At 47.1% G+C, this 27,380-nt stretch overlaps 1 long non-coding RNA gene across 1 annotated transcript; it reads right to left on the bottom strand.

Moving 5' to 3' along the window:
- Positions 1–18,708: 18,708 nt before the first annotated feature.
- LOC140403445 (uncharacterized) lies at positions 18,709–26,517 on the bottom strand. The gene is made up of 3 exons (XR_011938316.1): positions 26,290–26,517; positions 22,025–22,075; positions 18,709–19,192 (listed from the first exon to the last, which is right to left on the bottom strand). It is a non-coding gene; the product is annotated as an uncharacterized lncRNA (long non-coding RNA).
- Between the last annotated feature and the right edge of the window lie 863 nt (positions 26,518–27,380).

Genomic DNA, 27,380 nt, shown 5'->3' with positions numbered 1-27,380 from the left:
CATTAACACTGCAATGAAGTTACTGTGAAAAGCCCCTAGTCGCCGCATTCCGCCGCCTGTTTGCAAACACAGAGGGAGAATTCAGAATGTCCAAATTACCTAACAGCACGTCTTTCGGGACTTGTGGGAGGAAACCGGAGCACCCGGAGGAAACCCACGCAGACACGGGGAGAACGTGCAGACACCGCACAGACAGTCACCCAAGCCGGGAATCAAACCTGTGACCCTGGAGCTGTGAAGCAACAGTGCTAACCACAGGGCTTTGTATTTCAGGTGTAAAATGCTTTTTTGAAATATATTTGTGAGTGGAATGTGGGCTTCGCTTTCTTGGGTATGCCAGCATTTATTGCCCGTCCCTAATTGCCCTTCAGAAGGTGGTGGTGAACTGCCGCCTTGGACCACTGCAGTCCATGTGCTGTTAGGGAGTGCCTGCCAGGATTTTGACCCAGCGACAGTGAAGGAACGTCGATAAAGTCCCAAAGCCTAGATGTCTAGATGTTGTGCCACTTTTTAAAAATTTGTTCATGGGATGTAGGCACCGCTGGCTGGGCCTGCATTTATTGCCCACCCCTGAGGGCATTTAGACCTCAACCACATTGATGTGGGTCAGACCAGGTAAGGATGGCAGATTTCCTTCCCTAAAGGACATCAGTGAACCAGATGGGTTTCGACAATGGGTTTCATGTTCATCATCAGACTTTTAATCCCAGGCTTTCATTGAATCAAATTTCACCATCTGCCGTGGTGGGATTCGAACCCAGGTCCCAGAGCAGTACTCTGGGTCTCTGGGTTACTAGCTCAGCGACTATATCACTTCATCACTTGGAGCGGAACCTCCATTGAACCTTCATCTGAAAACCTTTCACAGTGTCCCATCTCACTCCAAGAAACAATAAAAATAAGACTTTCATTTGATCGCCTGTCTTGACCAACTCATCGGACATCCAAAGTCCTTTCCAACCAATGAAGTAGTATTGAAAGTGTGGTCACTATTACAGCATAGCCAATGTTGCACAGTACAATGCAGCAGCCAATTTGCACGCAGCAAGTTCCCACTAACAGTCGTGGGATAAATGGGCAGGTAATCAGTTGATATTTTTGGTTAGTGGTTTTGGAATATGACAGTCACACACTGAGCTTGGTGTACACATCTGAGGGAGGCAGATGAAACCTAAATGGTCTGTGTTCCTGGCGGTAAGCAATTATCCACAGGATCTCTTCATATATTTCAGATATGGATATATGAGTATGATTTCTCCGGTCCAAATATTACTCTGAGAACTCAGAGATCGGAGTCAGAATTATGGGCATATCCCAATGTATGCAGTCAGGAAAATCACTTAGATTAAAATCCGGTTCATAGAGCCATAGACCCCTCTAAAAGGTGAGTTAACAGGGGATTCCCAAAACAAAAATGTGTTGTCTTCTGAAGTAACCCTGCTCCCCCCCCCCATTCGCCCAGTGCACACCAAGTCCCTATTCTCTCAAGCCTACTTGACATAATATGGAATCTATTGATTTATTTTATCTGAATAAAGGTACATGGGGATAGAGCTTTGACTTTTAGAGGACAAGTTAATTAGTTCTTATCACGGTAGTAGTTTCTGGGGATAAGCTTTATTGCCTCCATAAAATCCAAAAATATAGTAGACTAAAGGTTGCGGAAATATTGCTTCGAACTTTATGAGCGTTTGACTCACAATTATACTATAAATCCACTAATGTGTTTTACAATGCAATCGATACAACCAAATATTCATTTGGCACAAACATAAACTTTTAAGCTATTATTTCTCAGTTGCAAATATCTTTTTCCACTTGGTTAAGTCCCTGTGTTGCAGATGTGTCCTGTAAACCCGCTTATGACCTGCATACTCAAATGAAAGGGACATGAGGAAGGGATGGAGGGAGTCGGTAGCACGCTGGACTCACAGACTATTCTTGAGGCCCAGGTAATCCCTATCTAGCTGTGACGGCTGGGGTGGGATCCTTCTCTCGTTATTAAGGAACAAGGTGAATTCTGACGGATGCAAAAAGAAAGTATGAGGGAGCTTGCTAATTCCATGCAATTATAAAAAATCCCCCAGCACAAGATCTAACTGTTTCTCGAACACATTTTTGCCTGCACTACACTAAGCAGAAGACTGTCCCAAACAGCACATAGACAATAGGCATCTTGAAATGATTTCAAGCCAGTAATCTAATATACAACATCAGACATTTTTCACAGAGAATAATGGATACCTGGGAGTAATTACAAGGAGGATTATCTAATCCAGATGTGCAGATGGTTTATATGTATTTAATAATGGAACCTGCAAGATATCACAGGGCAGTAATCTAATTGAAGAATTCAGATATCATGGATCCCATGAGTTATGCTTGAGTAGTGAGGAACAGATCAGACACTGAGATAAAATGTGTGCTCGCAATATCTCCAAAATATCTTTCATATCAACTCTATTTATTATTATTTGTTGCTCGATCATCATGGTGTGATACCAGAACTATTGTGAATCATCTTTGCAGGCTAAATGAGAAATTGTTTGCTCCTCCTGGGTGAGAGGTTCTGCTGCCAATTTTCACAATAAAGGTTAATTGGATTCTCAATAAACTTCAGGAACCACAGCTGCCCTTGTTCCATTTTGAACATAACTGAGATAGAGTTTGACTTCACATATCAGCTGCAAATCTTGAATTCCTACTTTAAAATGTACTAATTATTAATCGACACTTCAACAACATTTGGCGTTTGAATCAATGTTTCTGGGTCAGGGATGACAGTGCAAGGTTTTGTTGCTTGGCGTCAGAATTGAGGGTTGCCCAGGCAGTGGTGACTCCCAAGTCATAGATCATATCAGAGTTCATAGAATTTACAGTGCAGAGGAAGGCCATTCTGCCCATCAGGTCTGCACTGGGCCTTGGAAAGAGCACCCAACTTAAGCCCACGCCGCTACCCTATCCCCGTAACCCAGTAACCCCACCTAACCTTCTGGACACTAAGGGGCAAATTTAGCATGGGCAATCCACCTAACCTGCACATCTTTGGACTGTGGGAGGAAACCACGCAGACATGGGGAGAACGTGCAGACTCCGCACAGTCACTCTAGGCCGGAATTGAACCCGGGCCCCTGGAGCTGTGAGGCAGCAGTGCTAACCACTGTGCCGCCATAAGACATGCGTTTCTACAGCATCTTCCCTGCCTGAGGACACCCCAAAGCACTTCTTCAGATCCAAGGCTGTACTTTTGAACTGCAGCTACTGTTTATGTAAGAAACAGTCACCCTAAAATTCTGGAGGCTTGCTGTCTACAACAAGCGCATTACACAATCCTACTCACCAGCCTCTGATGAATGTGAGGGCTCCTGACATTGTGCTTCTGGTACACTGTCATTCTCCCCGTTCTCCACCTCTCCGAGACTAACCTTTCTCCCTCCAAAGATGCTGTCTGACCTGCCAAGTGTTTTCCAGCATTTTCTGTTCTCATTGCAGCTATTGCTGTACAGCCTGTTGGATAAGGCATCAACACAGGAGGCTGTTATCTTCCGACCTCAAGGGTCTCCTTATGAGTTTATGGATTTGTCAATCGAGAGCCCAGGGAAATGCTGCTGACCAATGCCTTCAGCCATTCTTAATGATAAAACACAACCACTGATCCCACTTCATCTCCTTAATAACCCTCCTGAATTCAGAGCGCACTGTAACATAATCTAGCAGCTTTGGATTCTGCCAGAGAGCGTTCAGCTGACACCAAAGGCCTTCCGCTTTCATCCAGCAGCTCTTTCCTTCCCACTTGCTTTCAGGATTGTTACTTAGGGGATGAGTGGTCTGCAGGGGAGAAATGGATGGACAGTCTTGAGGTGGTATGTATAGGGGTAATATGGTACCTGTGAAGCCGAGAGGCTATTGGCTGACAGGTCCCGGGTCCTGGTTGGATCTGCCGACTTCTGGCTCCGCCCTGAAGGCGGAGCATAAGAGCTCGAGTTTTCCCCGCAGCCTCATTCTGTTACTGAGCTGCTGGGGAACAAGTCTCGCTTAATAAAGCCTAGATAGACTTCATCACTTCACGTCTCATGTAAGTCATTGTGCGCTACAATTTATTAAGCGAGCTTAAAAGACTATGGAGCTCCGGATCGCCCCAGAGTGCCTGCGGATCAGCCCCCATGCAGCAAACTCGGCAGCCGTGTTCAAACACTGGCTAGCATGCTTCAAAGGCTACCTTCGAACGGCCCCCGGCCGGACCACGGAAGAGCAGAAAATGCAGGTCCTGCATTCGAGGGTAAGCCCGGAGATTTACTCGCTTATAGAAGATGCGGAGGATTTCCCAACGGCGCTCGCGTTGCTGAAGGGCATCTACATTCGGCCCGTAAACCAGGTCTACGCACGCCACCAACTCACGACGAGACGGCAATTTCCCGGAGAATCGCTCGAGGAATTCTACGGCGCGCTGCTGATTGTGGGACGAAACTGCAACTGCCCGCCGGTGAACGCGATCGAGCACACGGACCTGCTAATTCGAGTTGCATTCGTGGCAGGTATGAACTCTCCCCAAATTCATCAGAGACTTTTAGAAAGAGAGTCGCTAGGACTCTCAGAGGCACGGGCCCTTGCGGCCTCCCTTGACGTGACCTCCCAAAACGCCCGCGCCTACGGCCCCGACCGCGCGGCAGCCCCTTGGGCTCCGTGGACCCCCGTCGCGACCAACTCCCCGGCACCCCCCACCCCCCCGCACGCTTGCGCGGTTAGAGCGCCAGACCATCCCGGGGGGGCCGGCTGCTACTTTTGCAGTCAGGCGAAACTCCACCAGCAACGCTGCCCGGCCCATGCAGCTACTTGTAAAAGCTGCGGCAAAAAGGGCCATTACGCGGCAGTGTGCCAGTCCCGGGGGGTCGCCGCAATCCCCGGAGAAGAACAAGGACAACACATCCCGAACACCCCCCAAACCCCCAGCGTCCCATGTGCGCCCCGTGGGCGCCACCATTTTGGGTCCCGGACACCACGAGTGGAGGATGGGTGCCGCCATCTTGTGACCCCCCAGCCACGTGCGATTCAAGGGGGCGGCCATTTTGTCCACCCCCGACCGCGTGCGATTCATGGGGTGGCCATTTTGTCCACCCCCGACCGCGTGCGATTCATGGACGCCGCCATCTTGGTTGACAACAAAGGACCCCAGCATAGACTGCTCCACGGGGTCCGAAGAAAACGCCGCGACACTACTGCCACGACTGGCTTCAGTGACACTGGATCAATTGCGGCCCCGGACGCTCCAAACGACGACAACAACGGTGCTGGTCAACGGATACGAGACGCCATGCTTGATCGACTCCGGGAGCACGGAAAGTTTTATTCACCCAGATACGGTAAGACGCTGTTTTCTGTCCATCCATCCAAGCACGCAAAAGATTTCCCTAGCTGCAGGATCCCACTCAGTGGAGATCAAAGGGTTCTGCATTGCGAACCTAACGGTGCAAGGGAGGGAGTTTAAGAACTACAGGCTCTACGTCCTTCCCCAACTATGCGCGCCCACATTACTGGGATTAGACTTCCAGTGTAACCTCCAGAGCCTTACGTTCCAATTCGGCGGCCCAATACCCCCACTCACTATCTGCGACCTCGCAACCCTCAAGGTTGAACCGCCGTCCTTCTTGTTTGCAAACCTCACCCCGGATTGCAAACCCGTCGCCACTAGGAGCAGACGGTACAGCGCCCAGGACCGGACGTTTATCCGGTCTGAAGTCCAGCGGTTGCTGACGGAAGGCAGAATCCAGGCCAGCAATAGTCCCTGGAGAGCCCAGGTGGTAGTTGTGAAGACGGGGGAGAAGCAGAGGATGGTCGTAGACTATAGTCAGACCATCAACAGGTACACGCAGCTAGATGCGTACCCTCTCCCCCGCATATCCGACATGGTCAATCGGATTGCACAGTACAAGGTCTTTTCCACCGTGGACCTCAAGTCCACCTACCACCAGCTCCCCATCCGCCCAGGTGACCGCAAGTACACCGCCTTCGAGGCAGATGGGCGGCTATACCATTTCCTAAGGGTCCCATTTGGCGTCACGAATGGAGTCTCGGTCTTCCAACAGGAGATGGACCGAATGGTTGACCAGCACGGGTTGCAGGCCACGTTCCCGTATCTCGACAACGTAACCATCTGCGGCCACGATCAGCAGGACCACGACGCCAACCTCCAAAAGTTCCTTCAGACCGCTAACGCCCTGAACCTCACATATAGAACATAGAACATAGAAAATACAGCACAGAACAGGCCCTTCGGCCCACAATGTTGTGCCGAACCTTTGTCCTAGATTAATCATAATGAGGAAAAATGCGTTTTTAGCACAAACCGTTTGGCCATCCTGGGATACGTAGTGCGCAATGGAGTGATAGGCCCTGACCGCGAACGCATGCGCCCCCTTATGGAATTTCCCCTCCCTCACTGCTCCAAAGCCCTGAAACATTGCCTGGGCTTCTTTTCATATTACGCCCAGTGGGTCCCCCAGTACGCAGACAAGGCCCACCCGCTAATACAGTCCACTACCTTCCCCCTGTCGACAGAGGCCCGCCAGGCCTTCAGCCGCATCAAAGCGGATATCGCAAAGGCCACGATGCGCGCCATCGACGAGTCCCTCCCCTTCCAGGTCGAGAGCGATGCATCTGATGTAGCTCTGGCGGCCACCCTTAACCAAGCGGGCAGACCCGTGGCCTTTTTCTCCCGGACCCTCCACGCCTCAGAAATCCTCCACTCCTCAGTGGAAAAGGAAGCCCAAGCCATAGTGGAAGCTGTGCGAGGTTGGAGGCATTACCTGGCCGGCAGGAGATTCACTTTCCTCACTGACCAACGGTCAGTAGCCTTTATGTTCGATAATGCACTGCGGGGCAAGATAAAGAACGACAAGATCCTGCGGTGGAGGATCGAACTCTCCACCTATAACTATGAGATCTTGTATCGTCCCGGAAAGCTGAACGAGCCGTCCGATGCCCTATCCCACGGCACATGTGCCAACGCACAAATAGACTGCCTCCAAGCCCTCCACGAGGACCTCTGCCACCCGGGGGTCACTCGATTCTACTATTTCGTAAAGTCACGCAACCTCCCCTACTCTGTGGAGGAGGTCCGTACAGTCACCAGGAACTGCCACATCTACGCAGAGTGCAAACCGCACTTTTTCAGGCCGGATAGAGCGCACCTGATCAAGGCTTCCCGCCCCTTTGAACGCCTCAGTTTGGATTTCAAAGGGCCCCTCCCCTCCACCGACCGCAACGCGTACTTCCTGAACGTGGTGGACGAGTACTCCCGTTTCCCCTTCACCATTCCCTGCCCCGACATGACAGCGGTCACGGTCATTAAAGCCCTGGGCACCATCTTTACACTGTTCGGCTTCCCCGCATACATCCATAGCGACAGGGGGTCCTCGTTCATGGGTGACGAGCTGCGTCAGTTCCTGCTCAGCAAGGGCATTGCCTCGAGCAGGACGACCAGCTACAACCGCCGGGGGAACGGGCAGGTAGAGAGGGAGAACGGCACGGCCTGGAAGACCGTCCTACTGGCCCTACGGTCAAGAGATCTCCCAGTTTCCCGGTGGCAGGAGGTCCTCCCGGATGCTCTCCACTCCATCCGGTCGCTGCTGTGTACCTCCACTAACCAAATGCCTCACGAGCGCCTCTTGTCTTCCCCAGGAAGTCCTCCTCCGGAACGTCGCCGCTGACCTTGCTGGCAGCCCCAGGACCCATCTTGCTCCGGAAACATGTGCGGACGCACAAATTGGACCCGTTGGTCGAGAGGGTCCACCTTCTCCACGCGAACCCGCAGTACGCCTATGCAGTACCCCCGACGGCCAACAGAACATGGTCTCCCTGCAGGACCTGGCGCCCGCCGGCAACACACACACCCCCAACACCGATCACCCCCTCCCTGCCACCGGCGCACCCCACGACCGCCCCCTTCCCGGGGGGATGGGTCCTCCTCCCGTGCCCGCCCAGGAGTAAAACAGGAACAAACAGCGCAACGCTCCCGGAGACGACAGTGCCCGAGCCAGCAGCTGCACCACCACCAGGGCTGAGACGATCGACGAGGAAGACCAGACCGCCCACTCGACTTGTGGAATCTGCGTGACACCAAGAAAGTAAGAATTTTGTTGCAAAATAATTTTTCTTTCCTTATTGTATATAGTTCTGACAAACTTGTACATAGCTAAATGTTGGGCTAAATACGTATAGCCACAGTCCGAAATTTGTTCCAGGGCCAGCCTTGTAAACCCCTACCACCATGCGAACCACCACCCCGCCGGGTTCCTTTTTAACAAGGGGTGAATGTGGTGGTATGTATTAGGGGTAATACGGTACCTGTGAAGCCGAGAGGCTATTGACTGACAGGTCCCGGGTCCTGGTTGGATCTGCCGACTTCTGGCTCTGCCCTGAAGGTGGAGAAGAAGAGCTCGAGTTCTCCCCGCAGCCTCATTCTGTTACTGAGCTGCTGGGGAACAAGTCTCGCTTAATAAAGCCTAGATAGACTTCATCGCTTCTCGTCTCGTGTAAGTCATTGTGCGCTACAAGTCTCAAGCTCCAGTGATCTCCCACTTACAATGGTGAAGTGGAATTTAAAACCAAAAACTATCCCCTTCAATGACGAATGTCCCTTCTTCTTGAAGTGCCCATATCCCATACACAGTTTAAGACGTCTGCTATTAGACCTACTACGAAAGATGTTGTTCCATTTCCCATTCATCCCTGCACGCCGTTTCATTTCGCCTTGTTATAAATACTTTGTGAAATTCCTTTTCTGCTTGGCGTCATTTTAAGATTGAAGAGTTAAATTGCACCAAATTATTTAGCCCCACACTGTGATGCATAATGAGTGAGTGGAGTAGAGATGGGGAACAGGGATTCAGGCCTCAGAGTGACAGCTAGGTAGAAGTCAGCAGAGTCACAGGCAATTAGACCTGTTCAAGTGGGACAGATGCTGGAAAGGTAACTTTGCAATTTAATACACAGCCCTCATTAGAGTTTCAGATAAATCTCATGAATAGCTTCAATGCTGGGGACTCCGCTGGTGCATCACGTTTTGTCAATCAGCTGGATACCGGAGTTACAGTTACGAAAGGCCCAACAGGCAGTTTCTTGAACATGAAATAATAAGATCGTGAGATGGATGCAATTAAAATCGAGAAGTATGCTTAAAAATCTCAGCTTGCTGCCTTTAAATTAAAAAAAACTTTTGGAATAATAACGAGGTGTCCAGCCAACACTTGGAAGCGGATCTATCAGAACTGATGTTACGCATCGTGGTGAATCTTCCTCAGCCCAAACAGTGGGTCCTCTGAGCGATGGAGAATGTTAGCTGGAGGTCTAAGGAAGTGTTTTTAGCTGATACAGATCTCCACCCCTCCCTTTCTGACACCTTGCTCTCTCTTTCCCATTCGACAGAGATCTGTTCTTGCTCCTTCAAATTGACATCATCTTGGAACATTTGCAGGAATACTCCAGCCCCTCTTTCAACTTTTCCTTGGACATCAGTATTGCTTCGTATTTATAGAGCAGAAATAGGCCATTCAACCCTGTTGGTTCAGTGTTTCTACTCTATGCAAGACTCACCACATCAGCAAATCCTTTTATTCCTTTCCTGCTCATTTGCTTCATCTTAAATGCAATTATGCTATTTGCCGCAACCAATCGATGTTGCAGCTCTCAGAATCACAGAATAATACATCACAGAAAAGGCCCTTCGGCCCATCGAGTCTGCACCGACACATATAAAACACCTGACCTGTCTACCTGACCCCATTTGCCAGCACTTGGCCCATAGCCTTGAATGTTGTGACGCGCCAAGTGCTCATCCAGGTACTTTTTAAAGGATGTGAGGCAACCCGCCTCTAGCATCCTCCCAGGCAGTGCGTTCCAGACCGTCACCACCCTCTGGGGAAAAGGTTTTTTCCTCAAATCCCCCCTAAACTTCCTGCCTCTCACCTTGAACGTGTGTCCGCCTCCTGACTGACCCTTCCACTAAGGGGAACAGCTGTTCCCTATCCACCCTGTCCATGCCCCTCATAATCTTGTCCACCTCGATCAGGTCGCCCCTCAGTCTTCTCTGCTCCATCGGAAACAGCCCCAGCCTGTCCAACCTCGCTTCATAACTTAAACGTTCCATCCCAGGCAACATCCTGGTGAATCGGCACTGCACCCCCTCCAGTGCAATCACATCCAATAGTGTGGTGACCAGAACTGCACACATTACTCCAGCTGTGGCCTCACCAAAGTTCTATACAACTCCAACATGACCTCCCTGCTTTTGTAATCTATACCTCGATTGATAAAGGCGAGAAATTCCCGGGCGTGGGTGCGCTGCTGGCGTAACGGAGAATCCCGCCAGCGGAGAATCCAGCCCCAGTTGGTTTAAATGTCATTGCTTTTTTGGCTATGTATATCAAAAAGCATGGGTATGCGGGAGAGGAACAGCATTTCTTGGTAATCAGCATTTGAAAGTGTGCACACGAGGAATAGCCTGGGCTGATCAAATAGCGCATTGATCCATTGGGCTGGAGCGTTAGCTTTGATTTGTGTGCTGAGGTCCTGGAGCGGGACTTGAACTCACCACCTTGTGGCTTGTGGCAGCAAGAATGCTACCCACTGAGCCACAGCTAGCAATCAAAGGAGATCAGTTACATTAACAAAGTTCCAGAACAGATTTTTCCAGTGGATAAAGTGCCGATAGCCATGGGGCACAGATTTAACGTGATTCCTAAAAGAACCAGAGGTGACAGGACGAAAACATTTCAATCCAATGAGTGGCTAACATTTGGAACGTGCCTCCCGATAGGGCGGCAAATACGCATTCAGTCGTAGCTTTCAATGGGGAATTGAACAAATACGTGAATGATCACAATGGGGAGAGCGCAGGAATGGGACGAACTGGATTGCTCTGCGAAAGGAGCCGATTGGCCTTCTACTGCGCTGCACTATTATATGCTTCCAAAACAGAATATGCTGGAGTGGGGCGGGAGGGTGATGCAGGGTGGGAAGAGTGTTGAAGCTGCGGGGAAAGTGGATTCACATTTCAGTGAGGCACCACAGTCAACTGAGTCAGGCCACATTGAAATACAGTAACGTACAAGGGGTCTTTGTGCGAGGAGGGCCATTTACCAGAGAGATCTCTTTCACCAATTTTATCCAGTACCCATTGACACCTAATTATCTTGTATGGAAAGAAAAACCTCCGTGACCTGAGCCTTTTAAACAAGTAACAACACCTATTGTATGTCAGTAATGGGATCCTGTGTTTTCAGAAGCTGATCTGTGTGCATCGTTCGCTCACTTTTAACCAGCATTACAACTGCAGGAGCAATAACCAAATGACTTTGCTGAACTTTTAATACCTGGTGTTATTCCAAATGCAGTCGAGGTCTTTGAGTGTATCTGAAATCTAGTTTCCTTGCAAATTGACAAGGTTTTAGATTTAGAGACAAGGAAAAGGGCTTGGAGACAGTGACTGGAGGCAAAAATGGGAAGGAAAAATAATCCATTTAAGCCATCCATTGTATTAAATTTTTGTATTAGTTTGCAAAGCAACAGTAGAAAGGAGCCTTTTGAGGTCCAGATGCTGCTTTTGGCAAAAAAAATGAAGCAATTAATATAAATAATTCTGTGTGTTTGCAACATTACACCATAATAGTCCTCATATCAGTAGGTATTAAGGCACCAGTTTGACAGCGCATTCAATATCAGGAGCGAGAAAGCTTCATCTTCCCCTGTTACACAAAAAAATAAGATCGCTGTGTTTGTTTTTCTCTTCTTTGTACCTTCCTGGCGTCTGATTTAGCCATGAGAACTATGGAGTTAGTGTAGGGTTTTCATCCAGAACATGGTTACGCCTCTACATGTGAGACGTAAAAACAACTACATTTAATCCCTTCACTGACACCTCCCCCCCCCCCCCCCCCCCCATCCCAGTATTCCATAATCATTGTTGCCGCACAATTGGACTGAGACGTTTTTGTAATTTTTTCCCCCAGGGTAAGTGGGTTGGATTCTCCGTTTCAGGGACTGTGTCCCCCCCCGCCATCTTAGAAACTGTGGCCTTTCCCGCCAGAAAAACAGGCATGAAAAGGCCCCATATTCATAGCCCTGCAGGGGGCTAGCAGTGACCCGTCGTGAATCTAGCAGCTTCAGCTGCAGATACGGGCCCCCGCACTTCCAGGTCAGAGGCCGCGCATGCACACGGCGGAGGCCTCCGGCGGCTGAGCCTTGCTCGACTCAGCTGGACCGCGTAAATAGTGCCCCCGATCAGCCGCGTGCCTAACCCTGTCGCCGGCCAAAAATTGCCCGGTCCCATGTGAGGCCCCCCCTGCCCTCCGATCGGTCCACCCCCGACCATGTATCCCGACCCTTGATCTAGTATCCCAACCAGCAGGACCATGTTCGATCCACGCCGTCGGGACTTCGGCCGGTCGGGTGGAGGGGGAGAATGACGGAGCGGACCTCCAACAATGGCCGCAGGTAGGTGATACGCGGCGTGCTCTCCGAGTACTTTGTTCTTCAGGGCCCGGAGAATCAGGGACCAAGCGGCGGTCCCGATTCCATGCGCGGAAATGGATTCTCCGTCTCGGCGCCGGACGAGATTTCAGCATCGGGGTGCAGAGAATGCAGCCCAGGATGTTTTTGTGACAAGCTTTTGTGGAGTGGAATGGTACACCCCTCTTCCCGCTAAATCCTCCAATTAAATCTCCGCAATGTTCAATGTTTCAAAGCCCCAGGCTGTCTCAAAACACATCACAACCAATAAAGTACTTTCCAAGTGAAGTCACTGTTGTAACTTGGCAGCCAATTTGTACACAGCAAGCTCCCACAAAGAGCAATCTGATAATCTTAAAACCATAGGGAGCAGACATAGATAACGACGAGGTAATATGCTCGAGGGGCATTGACTGGGCCAAATTGTTCCAGGTGTGAACTAGCATCCAGGGTCGATGTTAAGCAAGAACGTGCCAGCCATGGCCCATGTCTGATTCCATTGTGTCGCTGTCACCTGCGAAAGCGGGCCCCCCGCTGTACCAGACTGCTTGCCAAAGCGCCACCTTCATGAGGTTCTCACGGCAAGGCCCGAAACGCGGTCAGTTCGTTCTGAATTATTGACAGTTTTGCAATGTAAGCCCACACTCAGTCGGGACTGGCTGTCCAAAACAACACGTAACCCATCCGTTTGGGCAGCATTCCATTCACACGACCATGACTGAGAGAAAAGCACTGGGGGATCACCCAATCACTCGTCCTCTGTTCACAGATTCTGTTTTATTCAGCTTTCAAGCCATCTCCATGCTCGCCCTGCTTGTCATTGCCAGGAGCAGCTGCCACTACACCCTGCTGCATTGATGCATGACTCCATTCATAGTAGAAGATTAATGGCTTTTGTGTCATTACTGCAAATTTATCAAGATGTAATCTGGAGCTATTAAATGAAAAATTCCACTTTTTTATATATTTAAAATTGTCGCACGCTCAGGTTTTCATATCTTTGTGTTTCACATACATTCATAAATCTTATCACCATTTATTAGGCAGCTATTTCTGAACTTGGTTCTTCCTCTGCTCATCTTCCCTGGGTGAAGAAAAATCTTCAAAGGTCCTGGGAAATGAGCAAAATGAACAGCTAGTACTGGCAGGGTACCATGGGCCGTGTCTCTGCGGGAGCGTGCCCCTTTAAGGGGCAAATTCTTAATAAACCATTCATGTGTTCATGAGCTTGGCGGGCACCAGTCCTCCAGTCTCCACCAGTGTTCACAAAGCCAGGAATCCAGGACTTTTGCCTTGCTGCAAGAGAGAAAGTCATAAATGCCTTGCAGGAAGAATCCCACAACTTTACTGGTAAACAAGGCGGGAAGGCAACTGGTGAGATTGACAGGGATATAGAGAGGTTAGGTGAGTCAGAGAGTAATACAGCACAGAAAAGGCCCTTCAGCCCATCGAGGCTGCGCCAGTCAAAAACAGCCACTTAACTATTTTAATCCCATTTCCCAGCACTTGTCCCATCCCCGTGTCTGCCCTGGGATCACAAGCGCACATCTAAATACTTCTTAAATGTTATGAGGGTCTCTGCCTCCACCCCCCTTTCAGGCAGCGAGTTCCAGACTCCCACCCCCCTCTGGGTGAAAACACCTCTCCTCACACCCCCTCTAATCCTCATGCCCTTTACCCTAAATCTATGCCCCCGATTATTCCCAAGGAGAAACGTTTCTTCCAGTCTACTCTCTTTGCCCCTCATAATTTTATACATCTGAAAGAGCAGCACGGCATCTCAAGTGTGGTTTCATAGTGCCAGGGTCCCAGGTTCGATTCCCTGCTGGGTCACTGTGTGCGGAGTCTGCACGGTCTCCCCGTGTCTGCATGGGTTTCCTCCGGGTGCTCCGGTTTCCTCCCACAAGTCCTGAAAGACCTGCTTGTTAGGTGGAGTGGCCATGATAAATTGCCCTAAGTGACCAGAAAAGGTTAGGAGGGGTTATTGGGTTACGGGGATAGGGTGGAAGTGAGGGCTAAAGTGGAATGGTGCGGGCTCGATGGGCCGAATGGCATTCTTCTGCACTGTATGTTCTATGTTCAATCACGTCCCCCCTCAGTCTCTTCTGTTCCAAGGAAAACAACCCCAGTCTATCCAATCTCTCTTCGTAACTAAAACTCTCCAGCCCAGGCAACATCCTGGTAAATCTCCTCTGCACCCTTTCCAGTTCTGTCATATCCCTCCTACAATGTGGATTCCAGAACTGCCCACAATACTCCAGCTGTGGCCTAACCAACATTTTATACGGTCCCAGCATAACCTCCCTGCTCTTAAACTCTAAGCCTCGGCTAATAAAGGAAAGTATACCATATACCTTCTGAACCACTGTATTCGCCTGCTCTGCTACCTTAAAGGACGGGTGTACCTGCATACCAAGGTCCCTCTGATCCTCGGTGCTTCCCAGGGTCCTGCCGTTTATCATGTATTCCCTTCCCTTGTTTGTCCTGCCCAAGTGCATCATCTCACACTTATCCAGATTGAATTCTATGTGCCACTGATCAGCCTGTCTGACCAGCCCGTCGATATCCTCCTGTAATCAAAGGCTATCCTCCTCACAATTTACCACCCCACCCTTTTTTGTATTATCCGCAAACTTACTGATCAAACCTCCTAGATTCATTTATATAAACTACAAACAGCAAGGGCTCCAACTCTGATCCCTGCGGGACCCCACTGGACACAGGCTTCCAGTCAGAAAAACACCCTCGACCATCACCCTCTGCTTCCTGCCACTCAGGCCAATTCTGGATCCAATTTACCAAATTTCCTTGGATCCCATGGACTCTTACCTTCATGGGTTGGCAAAATCTTGTCAGATGGGATATAATGGAGGAAAATGTGAGGTTATGAAATGAAATGAAATGAAAATCGCTTATTGTCACAAATAGGCTTCAAATGAAGTTACTGTGAAAAGCCCCTAGTCGCCACATTCCGGCGCCTGTTCGGGGACGCTGGTACGGAAATCAAACCGTGCTGCTGGCCTGCCTTGGTCTGCTTTCAAGGCCAGCAATTTAGCCCTGTGCTAAACAGCCGCACTGTGGTAGGAAGAATAAAGGAGCTGAATATTATTTAAATGGAGAGAGACTGCAGAAAGCTGCAGCACAGAGGGATTTGGGGGGTCCCCGTGAATAAATCACAAAAATTTGGCATGAAAGTTCAGCAGGCCATAGGAAAGGCAAATGGAATGTTGGTGTATATTCCAAAGGCAATGGAGGCTAAAAATAGGGAAGTCTTGCTTGAACCATACAAGGCACTATTAGACCACTAGAATACTGTGAACAGTTTTGGCCCCTTATCCAAGGAAAGATATACTGGCATTGGAGGCAGTCCAGAGACAGTTCACAAGGCTAATCCCAGGTATGAAAATAAGTGTTTATTATTATTATTTTCTTATATGGAGAGGTGGAGCAAATTGGGTTTGTACACATTGAAGTTTAAAAGAATAAGAGGTGGCCTTATGAGACATATAGGATTCTCTGTGGGCTTGACAGGGTAGATGCTGAGAGGTTGTTTCCCCTTGTGGGAGAGTCTAGGACACGGGATCACCATTTAAGTCAGAGATGAGAAGGAATTTCTTCTCTCAGAAGGTAGTGAATCTGCGGAATTCTTTACCGCAGAGAGCTGTAGAGGCTGGGTTGTTAAGTATGCTCCAGGCCAGGGCAGCACGGTGGCGCAGTGGGTTAGCCCTGCTGCCTCACGGCGCTGAGGTCCCAGGTTCGATCCCGGCTCTGGGTCACTGTCCGTGTGGAGTTTGCACGTTCCCCCAGTGTTTGCGTGGGTTTCGCCCCCACAACCCAAAGGTGTGCAAGCTAGGTGGATTGGCCCCGCTAAATTGCCCCTTAATTGGAAAAAATGGACTCTAAATTTTTTTTTTTTTAAATGTTTTAAGTATGTTCAAGGCCGAGATAGACAGATTTTTGACCAGTGAGGGAATCAAGGGTTATGGGGATAAGGTGGGAAAGTAGAGTTGAGGATTATCAGATCAGATATGATCTCATTGAATGGTGGAGCAGACGCGATAGGCCGAGTGGCCCACTTCTCCTACTATGTTTCATGGTCTTGTGGAGCCAAGCTGCCTGGCCAATGATCATCAAGCCAGGGAATATTGTAACCAAACTCCGAATGAGTGCCAAGAATGGGGATGGATGAATGCCCAGATGACAAGTGACCTATTATCATTCCAGCTCCTTATGTCAAAGATATTGAAGATTTCCTTGTGCGTCATTGTCATTGAATAAAATACGTCCTCTAACTTTGTTGTCTCAGTGAGTAACACCCACTGTGAGTCAGGACGTCAGACCTTCAGGTCTCACCACAGAGACTTAATTAAGCCCAAAATCTCAGACGACATTCCCAGCGCGGTACTGAGGGATTGCTGCACTGCTGGAGGTGCTGGCTTTTGGGTGAGATATGAAACCGAGGTTCTGTCTGCCCCCCTCAGTTGGTCGGAAAAGATCACTTGACACCATTGCAAAGACGAACAGGGGAGTTCTCCTTCGAGCCCGGCCAGCAAAGCCCGTGGGATAGGATGAAGACAAGGATGGCTGAGTGATCAGAAACAGAGAGTGGCGATGAATGGATGTTTTTGAGACTGGAGAAAGTATTATAATGGGGTCCCCCAGGGATCAATTCTAGGAACACAGCTTTACTTCAAAAGGACATGGACCGGCTGGTGGAATGGGCTGACATGAGGCAGATCACATTTCAGCACAGCGGAGTGTGAAGTAATACATTTTGGTAGGCAACATTAGGAGAGGCGCTACAAAGTAAAGCGCACAAATCTAAAAGATTGCGAGGTCTGGAGAGAAGCTGATCTCATTTTGCAGAGCACTCGCAGACCAGGCCATTGGCAAAAAGAACCAACAACGGCACGAGGAAAGCTTTCTTGAAAGTTGCGCGTAGTCAGGATCTGGAGCATTCCATCTGAGTGTGTGGTGAAGGCAGATTCAATCCCGGTTTTCAAAAGGAAATATGGATAAGCAACCAAAGTGACAAAAGGACTGCGAGGAAATGGCAGGGGGATGTTGACCAGCTGAGTTGATGGTGCAGAAGGTTGGCACGGACCTTGTGCTGTAACCATTCTATGCTTTGAGGATTAATATTTATTCTTCAAATATCATCATTGAAGCAGATTATCCAGCCATTATATCATGGTGTTTGCGGGAGCTTGCTGTGCACAATATGATTGCAAGATTTCCTAAATTTACAACAGTGACTACACTTCAAAAAGTACTTTATTGGCTGCAAGAGCACTTTGGGACATTCTGAGGGGAAAGGCACTCTATAAACCCAAGTCCCTCAGACATTAGTTGGAGATCAATAGAAGCCATTCATAAATAATGCTACAGTTGAGGAACTCAAGCTCACAAACAGTTGTGGAGAAGAATGCAACATTTTAATGATAAAATTTAAAAACCAGCTGATTTGTCTGAGGCTATTGTGGCCGACTGTTGCTGTGTGCTGGCTTGTTCTGTATCGCTGTTATTAGCCAGGTATGCTTCTGAACAAAGGTCCGTTTTGAAGGAGGTTACAGACTGTAATTTTGTGTCTGATAGGCAGGTGGAACACCTCATCATTCAGTAATGACATGTGTCCGCATAACTTGGAAACCCGTTTCCTCAGAGTTCCAGTTACTCCAGAAATTTGATGAATTCTGTGGAGTGCACGGTTTTAAATTGAGGCAACGCACACCAGTTTTATCTGCTTTGTCAGGGTAACAGGCAATCAGCAAATGGATCACCCACAGCTTAGGTGATTTCAACAAGGAAATATCTGGGGTGGACAGTAAAACCCTAAATGTTCATTATTTTCATGGTCAGCGGCTTGCACCCCACGGCCGGACTCTGTTCCACCCCCGCCGATGTTTCCCAGGACTTATCCCATTGACAAGCTGCGGGAGTAGAGAATCCTGGGCCAGTGAATGGCCCCCTGCTGGGAAACCCATTATTACGATCCCAGACCAGACCCTAACAGTGGCTCGGGTACTGGACCAAAACCCCAATACTTTAGTTTATTTTAAGAATGGGGGGAAAGAATAATTCACTCCAGGAGTGATTGCATGAAAATAATAGGACTTTGGTATTTCTAAAACAAAACTTTATTATGAATACAATATTAAACTTTTAAGTTCACACCCGCAAGGAACAGCTTACAATTATCCCTTAGCACAACTATACAATTTCCCATTAAAAAATAAGAAAATAAACATGTAGCTCTTAATCCAGGTTAAAATTAGCAGGGCATAGAGTAAAACTTGTTTTATAAAACAAATTTGGCTCTGGTTGGAACCCCTTCAGACTCTGGCTGAATATGTTCAAATAGCTGCTTCAACTGGGTTGTTTCAGCCTGTTCCTTGTCTTCAGACAAGACTGCTCTGCTTTGAAATATTATTGCTCTTTTTTTTAACTATCTTACTTGCTAAGAACTGTGGACTCAAAGTCAGGCAGATCAGGACTCAGTTCTTCTCTCTCTCTCTCTCGCTCTCAAAGCTTCTCCAAACGCCTCCCTGCTGTTCTCCCCAAGCTGGAAAACAAATTCTCTCTGCAGGCTGAAAAGCACATTAACTCCCCAGGGACTTATCCAGTCAAATCACAGTCCATTAGCCTAGACTGAAAAACGCACTCCTTCGTCAGTTTCACCTGCTATTCCCTGGAAGCAAAACAAAGTATTTTTTTAAACCATGACCACTGCAGTCAAACACACTGTAACCTCAGGCTTTTAACCCTTAGAAGCCAATGTTCCCAAAATCCTCCAGTCACCACACCACGCAGTTGGGCGACTGCAGAATCCTGCCCAGGATTCTGAGGGTGCAGAGGGGATTTACTGAAATGGCTCCGGGGATATTGGGCTTCAGTTGGGAAGGACGAGAGAACTTGGGGTTGTCCGCCTCAGAGGAGAAGTCAGGGTAGAATTGATTGAAGCGTTCAAAATCGTAAAGGATTTTAAGTGTGTAAGTAAGGAGAAATCGGTTTCCATGGCAAAGAGGACACTTACGTTGATTAACAAAAGAACCAGAGGTGACATGAGGTAAAATCTTTCTTGCGCAATGACCTGGAACGTGTTGCCTGACGAATAGTGGAAGCAGATTCATTAGTAGCTTTCAAAAGACACTTGGATAAGTAGCTAAAAGGTAAATATTTGCAGGTGAGATTGGGTATAATTAGATAGATCTTTCACAGAGCCTGTACAGATACAGCTGGGCAAGTGACTGCCATCGTATTCTGTATCGCATCATTCTTCGATTGTTTGATCAACACGCAATTGAATCCTGTGTGCTGCTGAGGTCCAGAGGCTGATACTATTTTGATGAGATGGTCAATATAGGTGCCACTATCCAGATAGTTTTGGATGTGTGAGCTAGGTGGATTGGTCACGCTAAATTGCCCCATAGCGTCCCAATGGGTGGGGTTGCTGGGTTACGGGGATAGGGGTGTGGGTTTAGGTAGGGTGCTCTTTCAGGAGTCGCTGTGGATTCGATGGGCTGACTGGCCTCCTTCTGCACTGTAAATTCGATGATCGATGAAAATGGCTGGCACTTTTTCACTGATGAACACTATCTTTTGCACTCAAAATAATCAATTGTTTATGAAGTGATCAGTGATCATTCTGAGAGCTGGGCTGATTGGTCATATGTATAAAGATGTTTTTTCAACCACATAGAACATTACAGCGCAGTACAGGCCCTTCGGCCCTCGATGTTGCGCCGACCTGTGAAACCACTCTAAAGCCCATCTATTCCCTTATCGTCCATATGTCTATCCAATGACCATTTGAATGCCCTTAGTGTTGGCGAGGCCACTACTGTTGTAGGCAGGGCATTCCACGCCCTTACTGCTCTCTGAGTAAAGAAACTACCTCTGACATCTCTCCTATATCTATCTCCCCTCAATTTAAAGCTATGTCCCCTCGTGCTAGATATCACCATCTGAGGAAAAAGGCTCTCACTGTCCACCCTATCCAATCCTCTGATCATCTTGAATGCCTCAATTAAGTCACCTCTTAACCTTCGTCTCTCTAACGAAAACAGCCTCAAGTCCCTCAGCCTTTCCTCATAAGATCTTCCCTCCATACCAGGCAACATTCTGGTAAATCTCCTCTGCACCCTTTCCAATGCTTCCACATCCTTCCTATAATGCGGCGACCAGAATTGCACGCAATACTCCAAATGCGGCCGCACCAGAGTTTTGTACAGCTACATCATGACCTCATGGCTCCGAAACTCAATCCCTCTACCAATAAAAGCTAACACACTGTACGCCTTCTTAACAACCCTCTCAACCTGGGTGGCAACTTTCAGGGATCTATGTACATGGACACCGAGATCTCTCTGCTCATCCACACTGCCAAGAATCTTACCATTAGCCCAGTACTCTGTCTTCCTGTTATTCCTTCTAAAATGAATCACCTCACACTTTTCAGTATTAAACTCCATTTGCCACCTCTCAGCCCAGCGCTGCAGCTTATCTATGTCCCTCTGTAACTTGAAACATCCTTCCGCACTGTCCACATTCCACCGACTTTAATGCCATCTGCAAATTTACTCACCCATCCTTCTACGCCCTCCGCCAGGTCATTTATAAAAATGACAAACAGCAGTTGCCCCAAAACTGATCCTTGTGGTACACCACTAGTAATTGGACTCCAGTCTGAACATTTCCCATCAACCACCACCCTTTGTGTAAAATTTGAATTCAATTTAAAAATCTGCAATTAAGGGCCTAACGATAACTGTGAAACCATTGTCGATTTTCATTAAAAACCCATCTGATTTACTTGAAGAAAGGAAATCTGCTATCCTTACCCGGTCTGGCCTACATGTGACTCCAGACCCACAGTGTGATTGACTGAAATGGCCTTGCAAGCCATTCAAGTTCAAGGGCAATTAGGGATGGAGCAATAAATGCTGGGCAATCACATTCTCTGAAATGAAAATTTAAAAAAGAGAGGTGGGAAGGGAGGGAATTCCAGAGCTTGGGGCCTTGGTGTTGCTGTGAAGGAGCAATTATAATCAGGGCTGATCACAAGGCCAGAGATAGGGCAACGCAAATATCTTATAAGGTCTCAAAGATAGGGAGCACCAGTGAGAATATCTACCCAACTCAATTGTTGTTGCTTCATCACTCGTTAATCTTCACTTCAACATAAATTGGCAGAAGAGAAAGGCAGTGTTGTTAATGAACAGAAAGATTATTATGAAGAGAGAGAGGAGAATTACAGGACAGGGATAAGCTTTCCCCTATGACCTGTCCACGGGTGTTTGGAGGATATAACAAGAGATTCCACATTCTTGGATGGACTTGGTGGCTTTGTAGGTGGTCAAGAGTATGGTCAGAAACAATAGAAATGTCTGGGACTGAGAACAGAAGAAAGGACAAGTTACAAACTAAACCAAACCAGACCTCCACAAATTAGGTTATGTACACTGATAGATTTCAGATTGAAAAGTTCAGCAACCCTTGCAAATCAGAAAATGCACACTACCTGGAGGCACGCATGCATCATGTTAGTTTGGTGCCAAATGTCCGTGCATTCCTGCATTTGTTGAAACAAAAGATTAAATGTCATTAGTATCTTAGTACCAAAAAAAATATTACCCTTCGCTAATCTTATAAGTACATGACCCACAAATCTGAAGAGTGAGGGGAGTTACAACGAGTTACATTATTTCCCACATCATAAACTGATTTATTTTTCCCTCGTTTTCGTGGAAGGGCAAAAGACCAAACTGATTGATCGAGAACCATTTTGTTTGTCAGCTAATAGCAAACTGCACCAAGCCACAGTATAAGTGAGCACCAAACTCTGATTATTAAATATGTTGTTAAAAAACCGACGAAACAAAGGAAAATAGCCTTCTACATTTGCCAACCAATGTATAGCCCGGAGCGTCACATTAACAATCCTGAATTATTGCTGACTGGGATTAAAATGAATTCTGTTTTCATTAATGCTTGTAACGTTATTTTATAAAGTTTTTTTTAATGATGATAATGGAGCAGTAAAACACAAGTTGAAAGGGCAGTTATATTAGAGACTTTTTTTTTAAAGGAAATCAAACATTTAGCGTACACATTTCTGCCTATTAATTATATTACAAGAACGCCTTACATCAAATCCAGATGTTGGCCATCGAAACTGAATGAAGAATCAACTGGTTTAAAGATGTAAAGACTGTCGTCAGACAATATGAGGTCAATTCATAACCATCCAGAAAATGTTAGCGGTAATACCCTTCGAACTTTGCAACACAGGCACGATTCTCACAAACAGCAGTGTGATAATCAGCAGGTAATCTGTTGTGATGTCGACCGAGGGATAAATTATGGCCAGGACACTAGGAATAACCTCTGCCTTTCTTCAAAATAGCATAGTGGGATCTTTTACATCTAACCGAGGGGAAACGGATCCTCGGTTTAAAGTCTCATCTGATCATTGCAGCTCTGACAGCGCAGTACTCCCTCAGTACTGCTCTGGGAGTGGTAACCTTAGATTCCCGTGCTTAATCAGTGAATGATATTATGTTTTCAGGAATTATAGGCTTGAAATTACTGTTGGCAGCGATATTAGTAAACCAATACTGGCACAGTTAAGATATCTGGTAAAAGAACTGAGAGGAAAATTCCTCTGTGCAGTGACTAGTGTCATATTCTGTACACTGGCCGGTATGAATGATGCACTGCAGAACATCTAGTTCTTGACTAGTTAGAATAATTTGTTATAAAACAAATGCATGGTAAAGATAGCTGGAATAAATATATTACAAACTACTAATACTAACTAATTAATCTAGAGCTACTGCAAAATATGACTATCCACCAACACGACTTACTCCCAACTCCCCAAGGCACAGAGTCACATGGTAGGTTTACACTGCCACCTGCTGGTCGGAGATCATGTACATTATTATATACAAAATTGCTTATGCATATCATCACAACTTGTGACCTGGTGTGCCCAAATGGATGGTTGAAGCAGATTCAGTCAAAGCTTTCAAAAGGGAGTCGGATATATACTTGAAGAAGAAAGATTATCAGGACTCTGGGGATGGTTATTTCAAAGAGACAGTACAGACACGATGGCCTTCTCCTGTGCTATATGATTCTAACTTCCTGCCTGCCATTTCAACAAGGCCATTGTTTTAAATGGCTTATGGGCTGCATTGAAATGACAGACAGGAATGTGACCTGTGTTTCGTGAACACAAATGTCAAGAGATACAAAAAGAGATGACCACCACAGCTTCAGGTGGGCTGAATGGACAGGAGTATAACCCTCAAACAATCCCCCCCATCCAAATGAAAAATGGGGAGCTCTCGAACATGGTTCACAATTAATTTTAAATTTCCGGCTCTTCTCAGCGTCTTTACCAATGAAACAATGTTGGTATAGTGACCGATCATAACACAAGAGTCGTCCCTACAGGGTAATGTAGAGATTTAACAGGACATTCCTGAAGTTTTACTTATGCTTCCAACAATAGGCTGCAAATTCCTTGATTCACCATTCTCAAGCTCAAGAAATTTATTGGCGTTGAATTCATTAAGTGTTGTAACGTCATCATCAGTGTATCGCCCTCAATCATCGAATTGGTGATTTCCCAAGTTCCCTGTAATGTAATTCTGTACAGTGAGTGACAGCTTCCAATCACAAGGCTGCCTGCACTGAATCATTTCAATTCCTTTCTAATATCAGCTTTTTTGCGACGAAATTTGTTCAATTTGCTCAGAATCAGCATTTTCTCTCCCACTTTTGCTGCTTTACTCTGATGCCGTGGGTTAGTCCCTCTGCCGGAATATCTTATCAGATACATCATGAAAGCTGGCTCTGTAGACATTCTGATGGCTGATTTCAATCTACTTACTTCAATTGCGTCGCTCATTCATAAGGAATCTATCCCTTCATTCTGAAATCTTTGATAGCCCCTGATGGCTGATCCTGAATTGCATTTCACTGTGAATGGCTCTTTTTCTTTTGAAAAATGACTTATATTTGATAGACTGATTTGCCTCCTCTTCCCTGTTAACTTGACATCATTTCATCCACATTGTATCCTGAGGCACATTACGATTCCTTGCCAAAAAGGGCTTCTCTTATGAGGAGCGGCTGAGGACTCTGGGTCTGTACTCGTTGGAGTTGAGAAGGATGAGAGGGGAATGTCATTGAAACTTACAGAACACTGCGAGGCCAGGATGGAGTGGACGTGTCAGCCAGAGGGTGGTGAATCTGTGGAACTCTTTGCCGCAGAAGGCTGGGGAGGCCAAATCACTGAGTGTCTTTAAGACAGAGATGGATAGGTTCTTGATTAATAATGGGATCAGGGGTTACGGGGAGAAGGCAGGAGAATGGGAATGAGAAACACATCAGCTATAATTGAATGGCGGAGCAAACTCGATGGGCCGAATGGCCTAATTCTGCTCCTGTATCTTATGGTCTTATGGTCATTTTAAGGATTTATCTGAACTCTTTTCTATCTGCCTGACAAGTCATTAGACAATGACTAGCCCCTACAATGGCAATTGGGCGAACTCCATACAGAACTCTATCTGAGCTGCTCTTTGGCTGGGAGCCTTGTTTGTGTCAGTGGGTAGGGATTTTTCATTCCTCATTTTCCCTTCTTTTCCTGTGGCCTTTGCCTGAAAACCTGCACAAGCGATACGGCTGAGATTGGTAATTTCAGCTTGGGCTGACAAGTGGAAAGTAACATTTGCACCACACAAGTGCCAGACAATGCCCATCTCCTACAAGAGAGGATCTAACCATTTCCTCATTACATTCAATGACATTGTCAACACTGAATCCCCGACTATCAACATCCTGGAGGTTACCATTGGCCAGAAACTAAACTGGACCAGCCATATAAATACTGTGGCTACAAGAGCAGGTCAAAGGCTAGAAATCCTATGGTGAGTAACTCACCTCCTCACTCCCCAAGGCCTGTCCACCATCTACAAGGCACAAGTCAGGCGTATATTGGAATACTCTCCACTTGCCTGGATGAGCGCAGCTCCAAAAACACTCAAGAAGCCCCACCCAGGACAAAGCAGCCCCGCTTGATTGGCACCCCAGCCACCACCTTAAACATTCACTCACTCCACCACTGACACACTGTGTCAGCTGTGTGTACCGTCTACAAGATGCACTACTGGAACTCACCAAAACTCCTTCGATACGAACTTCCAAACCCAGGTCTGCTACCATCTAGAGGACAAGGGTAGCAGGCACATGGGAACACCATCACCTGGAACTTTACCTCCAAGTCACTCACCATCCTAACTTAGAAATATACCCAGTGACATTCCTTCACTGCCGCTGGGTCAAAATCCTAGAACTCCCTCCCAAACAGCACTGTGGGTGTACCTACATCACACGGACCGCAGAGGTTCAAGAAGGCAGCTCACCACCACATTCTTAGGGGTAGTTAGAGGTGGGCAATAACTGTTGGCCGAAACAGCGACACCCACATCTCCCGATCAAATACAAAACGTGTTTGAGAGCTGAAATGGTTGACTTCAATGTTCCTAAATATTGCATTGTTCAGTAACTACACACACTGGCAATTGAGAGTGGGCATAAATGCTGGACCAGCAGCAGCACCCATAAATGAATGAATGAATAAATAAATAAACAGACAAACAAACAAACATATACATAAATAAATAAAAAATAATGGGGATAATCTCCAGATACGCATTGCCCATGGTTATTTGATGAGTATTGTCTGCAATACTTGAGTGAGTCCTGACCTACCTGCATGACGCATAATTTTTTGATGTGCATTTGTGATTTTCTAATAAACACTTCCTGCAATTTGATGATATAATTGCTGTTCACTCTTCCTCTGCAGAAACTGTCAGTCTCATTTTGCCTGTGTGTCAACAATAGCTGTCCTCTTCGGGGAGGGTTCATTGGCTGTGAAGTGCTTTGGGATGTTCTTAGAACACAAAACATTGACCCATAAGTGAAAGTTCTTTCTTCTCCCTGTACAAATGGAAAAGACATTTTCAAAAGTGCCAAACATTCTCGCTAGCACTCTTTATCCATCTTTGGAGCATTCGCCCATTTATGCCCCAATTATTTCCATTAGGCTCAGACGACCTCGTTGAGTGTGTGCTTTCTGAGAGGTTTTAGTGGGTCATTATCTCAACAAATCCGCAAGACACTTGCATTACCAGTTCTACTCATTTTGTTCTGTTTTTTATCTGACATGCTGAGGGAAGACATTTCATGGATTCAAGGTGCCTCGCCTCATAATCAACATAAATATATCAAATAGAATGGCGTTGTAAGCTACAGAGTTGCATTGAAAGTTTTGTGTAGAACATAGAACATCGAACATTACAGCGCAGTACAGGCACTTCGGCCCTCGATGTTGCGCCGACCTGTGAAACCACTCTAAAGCCCATCCACACTATTCCCTTATCGCCTATATGTCTATCCAATGACCATTTGAATGCCCTTAGTGTTGGCGAGTCCACTACTGTTGCAGGCAGGGCATTCCATGCCCTTACTACTCTCTGAGTAAAGAACCTACCTCTGACATCTGTCTTATATTTATCTGCCCTCAATTTAAAGCTATGTCCCCTCGTGCTAGACATCACCATCCGAGAAAAAAGGCTCTCACTGCCCACCCTATCCAATCCTCTGATCATCTTGTATGCCTCAATTAAGTCACCTCTTAACCTTCGTCTCTCTAACGAAAACAGCCTCAAGTCCCTCAGCCTTTCCTCATAAGATCTTCCCTCCATACCAGGCAACATTCTGGTAAATCTCCTCTGCACCCTTTCCAATGCTTCCACATCCTTCCTATAATGCGGCGACCAGAATTGCACGCAATACTC

Source organism: Scyliorhinus torazame, chromosome 28 (genome assembly GCF_047496885.1).
Source record: "Scyliorhinus torazame isolate Kashiwa2021f chromosome 28, sScyTor2.1, whole genome shotgun sequence".
In the NCBI taxonomy this organism is placed as follows: Eukaryota; Metazoa; Chordata; class Chondrichthyes; order Carcharhiniformes; family Scyliorhinidae; genus Scyliorhinus; species Scyliorhinus torazame.
The sequence above is the reverse complement of the archived record's forward strand: the minus strand, read 5'-3'. Positions and strand labels throughout refer to the sequence as shown.